This window comes from Pseudophryne corroboree, chromosome 6, assembly GCF_028390025.1.
Source record: "Pseudophryne corroboree isolate aPseCor3 chromosome 6, aPseCor3.hap2, whole genome shotgun sequence".
Taxonomy (NCBI): Eukaryota; Metazoa; Chordata; class Amphibia; order Anura; family Myobatrachidae; genus Pseudophryne; species Pseudophryne corroboree.
Genome location: NC_086449.1, coordinates 652939189 through 652957424, shown reverse-complemented (window position 1 = coordinate 652957424; position 18236 = coordinate 652939189). Strand labels below are relative to the sequence as shown.

At 43.6% G+C, this 18236-nt stretch overlaps 1 long non-coding RNA gene across 1 annotated transcript in view; it reads left to right on the top strand.

Moving 5' to 3' along the window:
* Positions 1–18236, top strand: part of LOC134935554 (uncharacterized) — a 148971-nt gene that overhangs the window by 92713 nt on the left and 38022 nt on the right. The window contains exon 2 of the long non-coding RNA XR_010180243.1: positions 8101–8309. This is a non-coding gene — a long non-coding RNA (uncharacterized LOC134935554). The remainder of the gene's footprint in view (positions 1–8100; positions 8310–18236) is intronic.

Genomic DNA, 18236 nt, shown 5'->3' with positions numbered 1-18236 from the left:
ATTTACTTGGCGCAGTCGCAGTGCGAACATTGCGCATGCGCAATTAGCGGAAAATCGCTGCGATGCGAAGAAAATTACCGAGCGAACAACTCGGAATGACCACCATTGTCCGCAGTTATTCTAAGTAGTGATGTGCACCGGAAATTTTTCGGGTTTTGTGTTTTGGTTTTGGATTTGGTTCTGCGGCTGTGTTTTGGATTCGGACGCGTTTTGGCAAAACCTCCCTGAAATTTTTTTGTCAGATTCGGGTGTGATTTGGATTCGGATGTTTTTTTTACAAAAACCCCTCAAAAACAGCTTAAATCATAGCATTTGGGGGTCATTTTGATCCCATAGTATTATTAACCTCAATAACCATAATTTCTATTCATTTTCAGTCTATTCTGAACACCTCACAATATTATTTTTAGTCCTAAAATTTGCACCAAGGTCGCTAGATGACTAAGCTAAGCGACCCAAGTGGCCGACACAAACATCTGGCCAATCTAGGAGTGGCACTGCAGTGTCAGACAGGATGGCACTTTAAAAAATAGTCCCCAAACAGCACATGATGCAAAGAAAAAAAGAGGTGCATCAAGGTCACTGGATGACTAAGCTAAGCGACCCAAGTGGCCAACACAAACACCTGGCCCATCTAGGAGTGGCACTGCAGTGTCAGACAGGATGGGCGATTTAAAAAATAGTCCTCAAACAGCACATGATGCACAGAAAAAAAGAGGTGCACCAAGGTCGCTGGATGGCTACGCTAAGCGACCCAAGTGGCTGACACAAACACCTGGCCCATCTAGGAGTGGCACTGCAGTGTCAGACAGGATGGCACTTCAAAAAAATAGTCCCCAAACAGCACATGATGCAAAGAAAAAAAGAGGTGCACCAAGGTCGCTGGATGGCTAAGCTAAGCGACCCAAGTGGCAAACACAAACACCTGGCCCATCTAGGAGTGGCACTGCAGTTTTCTAGCGAGAGGATGCAGTTTCTGCCGTTTTCCATCCTCATGTGAATCTGAACCACTAGCCATGAACATAGGCCAGGGCCTCAGCCTTTCCTTGCCACTCCGTGTCATAAATGGCATATTGGCAAGTTTATGCTTCTCATCAGATGCTTTTAATTTTGATTTTTAGGTCATTTTACTGAACTTTTGTAGTATACTTGATGACACAGAGGTAGAGCAATGGACTACTGTACCGTACTGCTATATATATACTGGTGGTCAGCAAAATTCTGCACTGTCCTCCTACTAATTACTATGCACAACTAAAATGCAGCACAGGTATGGATGCATAGTATACTTGATGACACAGAGGTAGAGCAGTGGACTACTGTACCGTACTGCTATATATATATACTGGTGGTCACAGCAAAATTCTGCACTGTCCTCCTACTATATACTGCGCACAACTAAAATGCAGCACAGGTATGGATGCATAGTATACTTGACGACACAGAGGTAGAGCAGTGGACTACTGTACCGTACTGCTATATATATATACTGGTGGTCACAGCAAAATTCTGCACTGTCCTCCTACTATATACTGCGCTCAACTAAAATGCAGCACAGGTATGGATGCATAGTAAACTTGACACAGAGGTAGAGCAGTGGACTACTGTACCACACTGCTATATATATACTGGTGGTCACAGCAAAATTCTGCACTGTCATCCTACTATATACTACAATACTGCACAGATATGGAGCGTTTTTCAGGCAGAGAACGTTGATATTTTCAGCACACTGAGCAGATATTTGCAGCACACTGAGCACAGATATTTGCAGCACACTGAGCACAGATATTTGCAGCACACTGTGCACAGATATTTGCAGCACACTGAGCACAGATATTTGCAGCACACTGAGCACAGATATTTGCAGCACACTGAACACAGAAACTGAGAGAACGCAGCCACGTCCTCTCGCTATCATCTCCAAAGCAAGTGTGAAAATGGTGGCGACGTACGGCTCCTTATATAGAATACGAATCTCGCGAGAATCCGACAGAGGGATGATGACGTTCGGGCGCGCTCGGGTTAACCGCGCAAGGCGGGAAAATCCGAGGCTGCCTCGGAACCGTGTAAAATGGGTGAAGTTTGGGGGGGGGGGGGTGTTCAGATCCAGAGGAACCAAACCCGCTCATCACTAATACTAAAGGCCAGTACTCACTGGCCGATGTCAGAGAGATGTGTGCTGAGCAAACCGCTCAGCACACATCTCTCCCAGCGCTCAGCACAGCGCGATCTGTGCTGAGCGTGCGGGGGGAGATGGGGGGGCCGCTCACTTCACCCAGCGGGTGAAGTGAGCGACCCGCTAGATTGGCCTGCATGCAGGCCAATCTAGCAGCAGCGATAGCGATGCGCGGGGCTGCGCATCGCTATCGCTGAGGGGGCTACACACGGAGCGATCGTGCTTAAAATCTAAGCAATCTAGTCAGATTGCTTAGATTTTAAGCAGCGATCGCTCCGTGAGTACCCCCCTTAAGACCCAATATAATCAGTCAGAACTCATACTAGGAAGCATATCACAGTACAATAAAAAACAACAATTCAATCAAATTAAAAGAAATGAATGAATGGACTCTCCTCTCCCCTCCCTCCCAGGCCCCAGTGCAGCAGAGTATATCACTCAAAAGTACAAAATAAATACCATGTAGTAGTATCAATAACTTAATGTTTAGAGCTTGCATGTCTTGATCCAATGATTCTACAGTATATACAAACCACAATTCTTATGAAAACAAAGCACTCCTTTCTCGAAATCAGAGAGTGTTCCTCTTATCGAGATACAACAGTTGTAATAAAACACTTTTGGTTGCAGCTAGGAAAGGGGTAGTGGAAACTATCCAATTCTGCAAAAATATTTTGGCCACAGTCACGTTAAGAAATTAACTCTTTGTCTACCTTGTAACTCCAATTAACAAAATTTGCACACAACATCGCCAGAGGGTCACTATGAAGCGTGAGCTTACACACCTCATTGATAAATAACACACCAATTTGATAAATAACACACCTCATTGATAAATATAATGACTTTTCCCCCCAAATTTAAACTTTTCCACAATCCCACATATTAGAAGAAAATGTAGCGTTTGAGTGTCATTACTTCAGGCGGAATCAGTCTGATTTACCAGCGTGCGGGATGATGCTGTCCATGTGCCGATGGCGGCATCCCACCCAGCAGAATGCCGGCAATGGGGTGAGTTCAAAGAGTACCCTTGCGGGCTCACTGCGTCACCACGTTGCGGTCTTGATGTCTCGCTGTACTCGCCACAGGATCTATTCGCACTCTATGGGTCTCATCGACACCCATGAGTGGGAATAGTCCTGTTTTGCCTGTATTCTGGTTGATGGCATTGTTGGCTGTTGGCAGAGCTGGCCCTATGCATAGGCAAACAAGGCAAATGCCTAGAGCATTTGGTATACCATGGAGCACAAGCAGCTTCTGCTGTTTAAAATGATATGCAGCATGCCTATAGTCTGTGTGTGACTGTGGCTGTATCTGCGTATGAAATGCTACATTACAGTGTATTCCTGGAAATCACTGTAACATAGCATTTTGTATGCAGATACAGCGACAGTCGCACACAGATTATAGGCATGCCACATATCATTTTAATCAACAGAAGCTGCATGTGAATTCTAGCCACATTGTAATGAAAATAAGATGCATTTTCGTCAAAAAAGGCGCATGACGTGAGCAGAGCTGCCAGCTGACTCACACCAGGCACTGCACTGCTGCATGGCATATTGAGGCAAGATGTATGAGGACACATCTGCATCCAAGCAGAGGCAGAGTTCACAGTGTTAGCATCCATGTGAGTGCTGTGTGTGGGTGGGTTTGTTGTGCAGTAGTGTTCATCATATGTGTAAAGGGCATTATGTGTTTCATGTGTATAAATGCATTAATAATGTGTGGCATATGTGTAAGGGGTACTATGTGTTTCATTATGTGTATAAATACACTAATAATGTGCGGCATATGTGTGACAGGCACTATGTGTATCATTATGTGTATAAGTGCACTAATAATGTGCAGCATATGTGTGAGTGGCACTATGTGTGTCATAATGTGTATAAGGACATTAATAAAGGTTGGCATAATGTGTAAGGTGCATTATGTTTATAAGGACATTAATAATGTGTGTCATATGAGTAAGGGGCATTACTGTGTGGTGGTATTATGTGTATAAATGCATTACTAATGTGTGGCATTATGTGTATAAGGTGCTCTACTGTGTGGTGTAACATATAAAAAGGGTGCTACTGTGTGGTCTAATGTGAATAAAGAGCATAATGGTGTGATGTAATGTGAATAAGGAGCAATTCAGTGGGATGTAATGTGAATAAAGAGCACTACTGTGAGGAGTAATGTATATAAGGTAAAGTAGCACTACTGTGTGATGTAATGTGAATATGGGATAATCTATCACATGATAAAATGTGAATAAAGTTGTACTACTGGGTGGCATAATTTGAATTGGGGGTACTATTGTGTGGCTATGCCCCTTCCATGCAAGAACACGCCCCTTTTGAGCTGTGCACTGAATGTGCACACTGTTCCTATTTAAAATATAGATGGTAGGAGCACCAAAATGAGTACTGCTATGGGTGAGGGGTGATAATGCTGGGAAAGGGGTGCAGGGTCATAGGCGGAAGTAGCGACTGTGATAGGGGTCACCAGCCAAGATCTTGCCTGTGGCATAATACTGGTTATGGCCAGCTCTGGCTGTCAGGATTCCGGCATCGGTATCCTGATTGCCGGGATCCCGACACCCAGCAAATTGAACGAATCCCCTTCAGGCATGCACCTATTTCACTATGGACTGTGTGTCATAGATGAACTGGAGAAAGAGAAGCCCGGTGTAATGGTTTTATGTGGACTTCTTGCAACATTGCAGATATTAAAAATGTTAGTGTAGTTTCCACTGTTTTAATAAAATGGGAGAGGAAGTGATCTGAGATAGATCAGTACAGTACTTCATTAAGCTATACTAGCAGTCCATGCCACTTCAGCAGTAGACGGCAATAGTGTGCGGCAGGGATTGTGCATAGTGTCCGGCTGGTAGGAATATATAAAAAACTAGCAGGTAAAAAAATATTAAGTAATGAGTGTTAGGAATGTCACCATGGTGTGCTCAGGATCAAAAATATCTTTAATTGCAGTAATCCCTTCTCACGCCACCTGAAAATCCAATATTATCTAGGCCAGGGGGGTTATTTACTAAGATTCGTGTTGTGACCAATTTAAGGTGTAATTTGATTCTACTGACATCGGCTGTTATAAAGTGCAACTTTTTGAATCTGTTTTCGGTAATTTAATTTGCTAAGCTTTCGAGTTCTTTCAATTCATATTTTTCGATGTCGATGTAATTCGTATTTCTGGCTGTGTTATTACGGCTGAATGAGCTTTTTTATGGACGAATATGGGTGTTGTGATGCATGAATCATATTTTCTGTTGTGCCAGAGTTTTCTGGACTTTGCGGCCATATTTTTACAATTTCCTTAGATTTTGAAGGAGATACGTGATTGGTTATGTTGAATACAGGGAAGTGTCAAAGCACACCCATATAAATACGCCCCAAACTGAGCGAACCTCGTGGGTTTAGTTGGTGGAGAGGAGAGAGGTAGTGCTGATAGGAGTTGGTGAGTGATTTGGTTATTTGGTTTGCGATTTCTAAGTGCTGAGCTGTGAAAGTTGTCTTGTTTTTATTGTTGTCGTGTTACTTATTAGTGTCATATTTTCTGTCCTAGCTTTTTTTTGAAAAGTCTCTTGTCAGTGTTTGTGTGTGTGTGTGTGTGTGTGGTGTGTGCTGTGTAGAGGTAGAGGAGGAGTGTGTTTTGTTTGTCTTTATTTTTAAGTGTTTATTGCTGTCTGTCTTATAACATGTCTGGGTCAGAGAGGTTGGGGAGGTGGAGGAGGTTGGTGATGGGGAGGAGGTTAGTGAGGTGGAGGAGGGTAGTGAGTGGGATGAGGTGGAGGAGGTGGCAGAGGAAGCTCCTGAGTCCTCTTCTGATACTGATGAGGCTCCGCAGCCACGTACCAGGACCAAGTCTGGGCGAAATGTGAAGTTCATGATTGCCGAGAATGTTGCCCTGGTGAGGGCGATAAAGGAATATGAGGAGCCACTGCAGAACCTGATCCCACCAGAGGTAGTGAGGGGGACGTACGTACGTACGTACGTACGTACGTACGTACGTGACTCTGATTGCCCAAGGGTGGCTGGTAAGTTTATGTATTTGTATGCTTTTTTGGTATATATATTTTCCTTTATCCTTTTTTTTTGGTTGTGGTTTTTAAGACAATATTGCTGGCTGCTTTTTGCATCTCATCTTTCATTGCGTATGAAGTTCGCACAGAAATGTATGTAGTGTTAATGATTTAAAGTGCCACTTTTTTATGAATTATTTGTGGATGTGGTGGTCTAAAATGTTTACAGTTTTTTTTTTCCTGCACACCACTCATTAATATGATATGTGTGCATTGTGCCTAAATAGATTTTTGCCAATATATTTATGGGTTAAGATAGTGTATTATGCCCCAACAAAATAGATGTGTTGATGTATGTTCTGGCATGGTTTTTGGTTGGAATATTTTACTGATGCAAGCCTTTATATGGTGGCACATGTTCATTTTTGGTGAAAAAGCATAGTGAACAATTTTGCAAAACATAAAGTCAGTGGTGGTCATTCCGAGTTGTTCGCTCGTTACCGATTTTTGCTATATTGCAATTAGTCGCTTACTGCGCATGCGCAAGGCTCGCAGAGCGCATGCGCTTAGTTATTTTACACAAAAGTTAGGTATTTTACTCATTGCAAAACGAGGATTTTTCATCGTTCTGGTGATCGTACTGTGATTGACAGGAAGTGGGTGTTTCTGGGCGGAAACTGCCCGTTTTCTGGGCGTGTGCGAAAAACGCTGGCGTTTCTGGGAAAAACGCGGGAGTGTCTGAAGAAACGGGGGAGGGTCCGGGCGAACGCTGGGTGTGTTTGTGACGTCAAACCAGGAACGAAACTGACTGAACTGATCGCAATGGCTGTGTAAGTCTGGAGCTACTCAGAAACTGCTAAGAATTTTCTATTCGCAATTCTGCTAATCTTTCGTTCGCAATTCTGCTAAGCTAAGATACACTCCCAGAGGGCGGCGGCTTAGCGTGTGCAATGCTGCTAAAAGCAGCTAGCGAGCGAACAACTCAGAATGAGGGCCAGAGTCTTACAGTTAAATACAATAGAGATTCATTTCAGGGATTAAAAACATAGAAGTGTCATTAAGCAGCACATTGTGAAGTTTATGTTTGGATGACAGGCTAAGTATTTTGTGTTAACTAAGCATTTTTTGTAATGAATCTACGTACAGAAAGAGGATTACAAGTGCATGAACGAAGTGAGAGCTTACATAGTTTGTTGTTGTGCTTAAATGTCTGCCGTATGATAATGAAAATATGTGTGGCTTCAGGGCCGGTTCTTAGCTTTGTGGCGCCCCGGGCAAAATATAGGGGCGTGGCTTCAAATGGGGGCTCCGCCGGCGGCGCCGCTCTTCTCCTCTCCTCTCTTCTCTTCGATCTATGGGAGAGACGTTATTACGTCTCTCCCATAGAACAGCATAGACACTAGAGGTCAATTATGACCCCTAGTGTCTGTGCCACTATGCTGTGCGGTGCGCTATGACGTAATCGCGCATCGCACAGCAAAGGTCCTCTACATGAAGGGAAACTAGACCGTAGCGTCTAGTTTCCCTTCATGGAGAGGACCTTTGCTGTGCGGTGCGCGATGACGTCATCACGCACCGCACAACTAAGGTCTTCTCAATGAAGGGAAACTAGACACTACGCGTCTGGTTCCCTTCAAAGCGGGGGGGCACAGCAGGGCACTGCGGGGGGCACAGTGACGGATCTTGCCCTGGTGCGGTGCCCTCCGGATGGCGCCGGCGCCCTCCGGAAGGCGGCGCCCCGGGCCAAAGTACCGCTTGCCCGTGGCAAGAACCGCCACTGTGTGGCTTGTAAAATGGCCGATATGGCAAACATCATCTTTGGAGTAATGTGTAGGCCCATTTGTTTTTAGAGTTATATTTGTTTTGCTTTTTTAAAGTGGATCCTTTCCTTTTGCAGTGTCTAAACATTCACCTAGACCTTCTGCCCATGCCTCCACTCTATCTGAAGCCAAGGATGATGCTGATGCTGGTCACAGCCTGGGTGCGTCATCCAGACCACCCTACAGTCATCACCACGCCGCCGCATTTTCCTGGTCTCACCTGTGCCCCCAAAGCAACTGCTGGACAGTCCGCCACCAATGTCACCGCATTCCCCACAGCTGACTGGTGAGTTTTGGAGCACAATCACACAACACACATATTTACACACACCCTACTGTAAACAATGATAAATATGCAGGACTAGTGATGTCCTACTTAAGATGCCATGTTGCCCTTTACAATCAATCACAGTATATTTGACAATTATGTTGAACCTTCTAGAATGTGACACATGAAATGTGAAAGAGTGAGATGTCCTAGATCCAACATTTAGCCAAAATTCAAGCTTACGTCAAATACTGCAAAGCATTTAAAACGATTTATGAAGTAAATTAGTGAACAACTGAAGTGGTTTTAAGTTCCCCGCAAAATAAATGTACACTATTAGCACAAAACACTAAGGACAACAAATGTGAGGTGCATATGTTTAAAAACTAACAGACAATATATGTGTCCAATATAGGCTTAGCAACACACAGTTGCTCCGCCAAAAAGAAACAAAAAAAACACACCAGATTTTCTTTTTCAGTGGACAATAATCTTCAGGAAAGCCAGACAGGGCAACTACGCCCAACACAAACTGAGGCAACATATACACTCAATTTAATTGCTATTCCACCGCCAGACCCAACAAACACACAGTTTGCAACTCCACCCACTCAGCAGACACTGGAGCAGGACTGAAGCCCTCCCACACCGCCAGCACAGTTACAAGACCAGGCATTTTTGGTCAGCTGGACTACCCAGCAAAATAATAATATAGAATGTTTGCGTAAGCAAACACACTATATTGCAAGTCTTGCCCATCAAGTTCCACGCATTAACAGAAGCAACAGCTAACAAAATAATGAGCTCACAAGCAATAATGAGCTCAAATGGCAAACACACTAGAACTAATGAGGGCAGACAATAACCGCATGATCATTATCTTTCAAAGAGTCATGGATGACAACCAAAGGCTACATGAAACTTACTTGCATATATTGACTGCTAACCAAAATACACAAGACAGCATGGTCCGAATTATGGAGAGCCACACGTCTGCAACTAGAGACTTAAATGTGACTCAGACAACACTAACACAGCATCTCACTCATCAAGGGGAGCACACAAGTTCCAGTTCCTCAACCACAACTTGGTGACACCTGTTACGTCCCCTCCCAGACGTTCAGCCAGAAGTCGTCAAGACACAAGCGGAAAAGGCCCATCCACCTCAAGAGGCCGACCTGCAAAATAAAATAACATAATCATGTGTGACAAGTTTATGTTAGAAATGTGATGCTAGCTGCATTTTTGAGTTTGTACTCACAAGTGTGAGAAGTGCTTTTTCTTTGTTTACTAAGTTTACTAATAAACTAATGTACTAGTAAAAACAAGGTACTGCATGATACAGTTGTTTTGGTATTGTTTATAAAACTATTTAACTAGAGTTGGTAAATGAAATTATATGCATGCTCACAAGCAACACACATATCTTACTCATGCAGCAGAGGTTAAGTATTTATATATTTAAAAACCAAACTTACATTACATCATTCTATTTGGTAACATTACCTTAGGATTATGTTTATGCATGAGGTTACATTCATAAACACTACACAACACTAAATAAATGCTGGGCAAATAGAAGGTTTACTATAACTGGACAGGATTTAAAAAAAAAAAAAAAAAACCCATACAGCAAAACAAAGTGTACTGTGGAGCAAAACATAACAGGTATTCTCCAAAACACACACAATACACAACCAACCATAAAGGAACCTTAGTACACTTACCATAGTAATTGACAAGTAGTTGGAGATGTCAAACACGTAGGCCAAAAGCAGTTCTATTTGAATTTAGAACTGTTGAACGACTCGAGGAGATTTGTGGCAGAGTTTAAGGTGTTTACGGATGAAAACACAAATACGAATCTGCAGTAAATTACCGTGTGGTATTAAAAAACAACCGTATTTGACCGATGGTGTATTTATTCATATTTGAGTTTGCGGCTGGGTAAAAAAATATGAATGCAACAAACACGGCCGACTTTATGGGTTAGTAAATTCCCGAGACGCCACTTAGACTAAAAAATGGAACATGAGTGGATTCAAATTAATTTGGAACCTTAGTAAATAAACCACCAGGTTGGAAACTAGGGTTACCCCACAGAGTGGCATATTTAGTTATTGTATGCTTACAATGTAGTTTTTGGTTATTAGATAACCATGTTACATAAGTATCAAAAAACAATACATTAGACAATGCCTGTGATGGTAGCAAAGTATGAGGAACATAAGGGAGGGCAGTAGGTGAACATGGAAATAACAAATCCTCTTAAAGCCCTTTATTTGTGTAGAAATCACTGCCCATAAACCAATCTAAAAAATGCCTGATAAAATCAGATAAAGAAAATGCCTGCACATTAGGTATCCCCAAGTGTCCATTTCCTTTGCTGAGAAAAAAATTGTTTCTAGCAATACAAGGCTTTTTGTCTTGCCAGACACACCTAAACAATACTTTAGTCAGCAGACGAAGATCCAACTTGAATAAGAAGCATCTGAATGGGGTAAGATAACTTGTGGAAAATCACAGATGTGAGCACTGCCATGTATCCTAACAAGGGAAAAGGGCGGTAGTGTCAAGTATATAATGGAGTGATATTTTTTTAAGAAACAGGAATAAAATTAATATGATATAGATGTGAAATATGGGAAATAATATAAATGCCTAAATATTAATGGATTGAGTAGAAATCTTAAAGTTGTTTAATAATTGTAATGGCAATGGGGAAGAGTAAGGGCAAATACACCAAAACAGGTACATATATCCAAATGACAGGGAAACTGTAGATTGGTGGAAGTAATAAATAAAACAATAAGATGTCGTCTGCGAACAAACAGGTTTTTAATACTGTTGAACAAATTGCAATAATCCCCTTTTTAAAGGTATTTCTAAGTGTGATTGCCAACAGCTCTTAAGTCAAGGAAAATATGAGTGGGGACAATGGGCCAGGACCGGCGATAGCGGGGGTCAAAGAGAACACCAGTACCAGGCCCCAAGGATTAGAGGGGCCCCAAGGATGCACCTCTTAGTGCCCAACAGGGAAGTGAGCCATATTGTCCACATAGGGATAGCTGTAGCAATGTGGGTGCAGCCTTAGAGTGACAGGAGCCTCTTACACACAGTTACTCTGGTGCAGGCAGTTATGGGACATGACAGCAGCTCTGCTGGCCAGGATTTCTGTGCTCTATGCCGACCTCTTCTGGTCGGGGATGTGAAGGTCGCATGGTACCTACTTTACGGTATTCGGGTCTGGATACTAGGGAGTGCCGCGCAAATGAGTGCCTCCCCGTGGTAAGAGTGGATTGGTGAGGGGATACAGAGCTTTGAGATGGGATGAGGGAGCTGTGAATGCAGCATGGAGTCATTGGGGAAAGACAGACTGTGGAGTGTGTGGGAGAAAAGAGAGAGGGAGACACAGACTGTGGTGTGTATGGAGAGGAAGGAGAGATATACATATTTACATATGTGTATAGATATATATATATATGTGTGTATTTATTAGCAGTTTCTTATATAGTGCAGCAAATTCCATTGCACATTAATAATAATAATAATAATAATAATAATAATAATATTATATATATATATATATATATATATATATATATATATTGTGACAAGAACACTGGGATAGTGTTTGAGGGCAGGTATATTTGTCCCAGGTTCTTGTCTTACATGTTTTAGAAAATGTTAACTTCTAGGAAAAATGCTTTTTGTTTTGTCTGAACCTTTTCAGTTTGCTGTAAAAGCTGGGAAAAGGCTCTGAGAGAGAGATAAGGCGAGTTCTAGACATTGGGCCCAGTTCGGGTCTTTGGCCTCACAGAGGGCTAATCAGGGTTTCAGCTGTGTAAGAGTGATATAGTGCTTCTAACCTGATTAGTATGGGCAGACTGCCTGGGAAGGCTGCAGGATCTGTGTGTGAAAGACACGCTTTCTGATGCAAGTAAGCTATACAGTATGTACTGAAGAACTCTGTGTTTTGTTTAGTGACAGTTAGGAACATCTTATGTTTAGTTAGTGCCGGACAGGCAAGGTATTTTTATTTTGGGGTTTGTTTTATTTTCTGTTTCAATAAAACTGGCCGGGGTCAGTTGTACCAGAAACTGGACTTGTGTTGTTCCTCAGCTGCTGCGGGCTGCCATATTCCCCGGGAAAAGGCACCTTGCACCCCTACAGTGTTACAACTTGGTGGAGAATGCGAGCAGGCCGTTCTGCGCATAAGTGAAAGCAGCAGCTTTGTGAGGCCTGCAGAAAACGGTGGTTTATGCAGATACAGCCCAGTGTGAAGTTACTGAGACTCACCCCTGAGGGTTTGATATATGTCCTGGGTGAAAGCAGCTGCAAAGCCGCCTGAAAAATCTGTTGACATGGAGGATCTGCTTAAAGCCTTGCTGCAAGCTACAGCGGCTCAGCAGGAGGCCAACCGACAGCAGCAGGTGGCAATGGAGGAAAATTGGAGACTACAGCAGGTGGCAATGGAGGAAAATAAGAGACAACAGCAGGCAGTTGTTGATGAACTTTACAGGCAACAGCGTCAGGATAGAGAGGCCTTAACAGAAGTGGTGCAGAGACTTGCAGCTCGGGTTGGAGATGTGGCCGTCAGTGCTCCAACCAGCTCTAGTTCTATACGAGCCAGTCACTTCCTGCAGAAAATGACAGAGGCTGATGATGTGGAGGCCTATCTGACCACGTTTGAAAGGACTGCCGAGCGTGAGAACTGGCCGAAAGCACAGTGGGCCAGTCTGCTGGCACCTTTCCTGTCAGGTGAGCCCCAAAAAGCTTACTTTGATTTAAGCCCTGCTGAGGCTCGGGACTATGATAAACTAAAGACTGAGATCCTGACCCGCCTGGGAGTCACGCTGTCAGTACGAGCACAACGGGTGCACCGTTGGCTGTACGCCATGGAGAAGCCTCCGTGCTCCCAGATGCACGACCTTATTCAGCTAACAAAAAAATGGCTGCAGCCAGAGACATTAACTGGTCCCCAGATGGTGGAAAGAGTCGTCATGGACCGCTACTTGAGATCTTTGCCCATGGTCCTGCGCAAGTGGGTGAGCCATGGAAACCCGGGTACTGCTGACCAATTAGTGGACATGGTAGAGAGGTATTTGGCAGCAGAGGAACTACTGATGACCACCCAGCAACCCATAGGTCCTCGACAGCGCCCTTCAGTAAAGACTGGTAAGACTGTTCCGTGGGAAAACGTTGCTGGGCGGTTAAGAGAACGCAAGGCTGGAGAGACTGTAAACACTGGCCCTGGAAACAGGCCAATGGGGCTAGAACGGTCTATGCTGCCCAAATGGGTTGATAATCGTGTGGTTAAATGTTTTAGGTGTGGTATGCCAGGTCATGTTATTGCCAATTGCCCAGTCACGCAAGAACCCATGCAATGTGATGCTGCCTTTGAATGTCGCAGAATGTCTTTCTTTGCTAGGTTAGCTTGTACTGTGGTACCTTCACCTGAGCTGGAAAAACAAATGTGTGATGTGTTCTTAGAAGGTAACCGGGTAGAGGCCTTGCTAGATTCAGGAAGTTTAGTTACCCTCGTGAAAGCTGGGTTAGTGAACCCCTTAAAGGTCCAGCAAATACCTATTGGGGTAACTTGCATACATGGGGATACCCAACATTATGCCACTGCTGAGGTGAATATAGAAACTTGTTGTGGGTCAGCAATGGTTAAAGTGGGACTGGTCCCTACCTTGGTGCATGAGGCCATAATAGGGAGGGATTTTCCTCATTTTTGGAAACTGTGGGAATCACGGTTATCAACAGATGTGAGAAGTAAAAAGCCAGTTGATAATACCGGTGATTTTATGGATGTACGTGGGTCTTCGGAACTTTCTGGCCCTTTGCCTTTTGCTAGTTTGGCTGGGGAAGTGACAGATGGGGAGTCCAGTGAGGACCCTCTTGCCGGGAACAGAGACATAGTAGTTAGAACTGAAAGCGTGCCTGACCTGGAGGTAAAGAAGGATCTGTTTGCGTCTGAACAGTTAAAGGATCCTACCTTAATAAAGGCTAGAGAGAATGTTAGGATTGTTAATGGGGAACCTGTGGTACCAGGTGACAGGGTTACGTATCCCCACATGGCCATCTGTAATGAGCTCTTGTACCACATTGTCAAAAGGGGTGAGGATGTGGTGGAACAGCTGGTAGTTCCCCAGCCTTATCGGAGAACGGTACTAGATTTAGCTCATAGTCACGTTACCGCAGGACATTTAGGGGCAGAAAAAACCACTGAAAGAGTTTTACAAAGGTTCTTTTGGCCAGGGGTTTATAAAGAAGTGTCTGAATATTGTTCTTCCTGTCCTGAATGCCAGTATCATGCCCCTAGACCCCATTTCAGGAGCCCACTAGTTCCCATGCCTATTATAGAGGTCCCGTTTGACAGAATAGCCATGGATCTCGTGGGGCCCTTGTTAAAGTCTGCTCGGGGCCATCAGTATATCCTGGTAATTATGGACTATGCCACTCGATATCCTGAGGCTGTCCCTTTACGCACTATCACAACCAAGGCGATAGCTAGGGAGCTGGTGCAGGTATTTAGTAGAGTGGGAATACCAAAAGAAATTTTGACTGACCAAGGTACTCCATTTATGTCAAGGATCATGAAAGAATTGTGCAAGTTATTTAAGGTCACTCACCTCAGGACGTCCATCTACCATCCCCAAACTGACGGGTTGGTGGAAAGGTTTAATAAAACATTAAAAAGTATGTTAAAAAAGGTTGTTGAGAGAGATGGGAAAAACTGGGATTGTTTGTTGCCCTACTTGTTAATGGCCATCAGAGAAGTCCCTCAGTCCTCTACGGGGTTTTCTCCATTTGATTTGTTGTATGGTAGACACCCCAGAGGGCTGTTGGATATTGCCAAAGAGACGTGGGAAGGACAGCCCACTCCTTATAGAAGCGTTATTGAGCATGTAACACAAATGCAGGATAGGATTTCAGCCGTGGTACCTGTTGTCAGAGAGCACATGGAACAGGCCCAAAGTGCTCAACAGAGGGTCTATAACCGGAGTGCCAAGATACGGGAATTTGCTCCTGGAGATAGAGTTCTTGTTTTGGTACCCACTGTGGAAAGCAAATTCCTAGCTAAATGGCAGGGTCCATTTGAGATTAGGGAAAAAGTGAATGAGGTTAATTACAAAGTATACCAGCCGGGAAAGAGAAAACCCGAACAGATCTACCATGTTAACTTAATCAAACCCTGGAAAGATAGGTTGTCTCTGTCAGCGGAGCCTTGCCCTTCGGTGTCTTCACCCCGGTTGCTTCCCGCAGTGAAGGTGTCAGAGACATTATCAGCTGATCAGAACAATCAGGTTAAAGAATTTCTCATCCAAAATAGGGAGGTATTTTCAGAGCTGCCTGGCCGAACGACCATAATAAAACATGACATTGTCACAGAACCAGGGGTCAGGGTTCATTTAAAGCCATATAGGATTCCTGAAGCTCAGCGAGAAGCTATTTCTAAGGAAGTTAAAACCATGTTAGAACTTGGAGTCATAGAGGAGTCTAACAGTGAGTGGTCCAGTCCCATAGTGCTCATCCCGAAGCCCGACGGTAGCATACGCTTCTGTAATGACTTTCGTAAGTTAAATGAGGTGTCCAAGTTTGACGCATACCCCATGCCCCGTGTGGATGAGCTTGTAGAAAGGCTGGGAACAGCCAGGTTTCTCACCACATTGGACCTAACCAAAGGTTACTGGCAAATACCTTTATCTGATAGCGCCAAAGAAAAAACAGCCTTTTCGGTTCCGGAGGGGCTGTACCAGTATAAGATGTTACCCTTTGGGTTGCATGGGGCTCCAGCAACCTTTCAACGGGCGATGGATAAAATTTTGAGGCCCCATAGAAAATATGCAGCTGCCTATTTGGATGATGTGGTAATTCACAGTACAGACTGGGGGTCCCATTTGGTTAAAGTACAAGCAGTACTGGACTCAATCAGAGAGGCAGGGTTAACTGCTAACCCAAAGAAGTGCTGCCTCGCAATGGAGGAGGTCAAATACTTTGGCTTCACCATAGGCAGAGGTCTGATTAGGCCCCAATTGAATAAAGTTGATGCTATTCAAAACTGGCCTCGTCCAGTGAATAAAAAACAGGTAAGGGCTTTTTTGGGAATTACTGGGTACTATAGACGGTTTATTCCTAATTTTGCGACCACAGCGGTGCCGTTGTCAGACCTTACCAAAGGGAAGCAGTCAAATGTGGTGAAATGGAACCCTGATGCAGAAAAGGCGTTCCAAGCATTAAAAGTGGCTTTGTGTTCACAACCGGTGTTGATAACACCAGATTTTTCAAAAGAATTTGTGGTACAGACAGATGCCTCAGAGGTAGGGATAGGTGCTGTGCTGTCCCAAACCAGAGATGGGGACGAACACCCTATCATTTATTTGAGTAGGAAACTCAATGAGCATGAAAAAAGGTATGCCATTGTGGAAAAGGAGGCTTTGGCCATTAAGTGGGCACTAGATACCTTGAGATATTACCTCTTGGGTAGACAATTCAGACTAGTGACAGACCATGCCCCTTTAAAATGGATGTATGTAAATAGAGGCAAGAATGCTCGTGTAACTAGATGGTTTCTAGCGTTGCAGGACTTTAAGTTTACTGTCGAACATAGACCGGGAACACAATTGGCCAACGCAGATGCATTGTCTCGCATCTTCTGTTTGGGGGCTACAAGTGTTCCGGCCCCTAGGTCGAAACAGGGGAGGGGGATATGTGACAAGAACACTGGGATAGTGTTTGAGGGCAGGTATATTTGTCCCAGGTTCTTGTCTTACATGTTTTAGAAAATGTTAACTTCTAGGAAAAATGCTTTTTGTTTTGTCTGAACCTTTTCAGTTTGCTGTAAAAGCTGGGAAAAGGCTCTGAGAGAGAGATAAGGCGAGTTCTAGACATTGGGCCCAGTTCGGGTCTTTGGCCTCACAGAGGGCTAATCAGGGTTTCAGCTGTGTAAGAGTGATATAGTGCTTCTAACCTGATTAGTATGGGCAGACTGCCTGGGAAGGCTGCAGGATCTGTGTGTGAAAGACACGCTTTCTGATGCAAGTAAGCTATACAGTATGTACTGAAGAACTCTGTGTTTTGTTTAGTGACAGTTAGGAACATCTTATGTTTAGTTAGTGCCGGACAGGCAAGGTATTTTTATTTTGGGGTTTGTTTTATTTTCTGTTTCAATAAAACTGGCCGGGGTCAGTTGTACCAGAAACTGGACTTGTGTTGTTCCTCAGCTGCTGCGGGCTGCCATATTCCCCGGGAAAAGGCACCTTGCACCCCTACAGTGTTACAACTTATATATATATATATATATATATATACATATGTGAATATCACTGTACCGATCCCCATGTTTTTATTTTGCCATTCCTGCAATTGGCAGCTTTGCCATTTGCCTTTCTGGACATAAAAGGTAGTAGATATATACTGTAATCAATGGTTGAAAATTGACCCATCGTATCCAATTTCTGCACTGCTGCCAAAATCTTCTACACATTTACCACAACATTTTGTCCATATACAAAACCTGTTTGATCATTATCCACAATAATGGGTAATCTGAACTTCAGTCTATCAGCCAGGATCTTAATAACATTTTTGAATCCACATTAAGGAGATAAATTGGTCGGTAAGACCCAGGATCATCCAGTTCCCTTAAAGGCTTCTGCAGTACATTTACAATGGCTAAATTAAAATATAAGGGCAGCCGTGGCCATTTAAAATCTTACTATATACATCCTTAAGGGCATCTCCCAATCAGTTAGCCAGAATCTCATAAAACTCCCACAACAATCCATCTGGATTTAGGGCCTTAAGAGGTTTATGGATTTTAATAGTAGACAAAGCATCTTCAGTAGTAATTGGGATCAATAAGTACCTCTGAATGGGAATCTGACACAGAGGGAACAGAATAACCACCCCAGAAAACCGACTTCTGGGCTTCCTCAA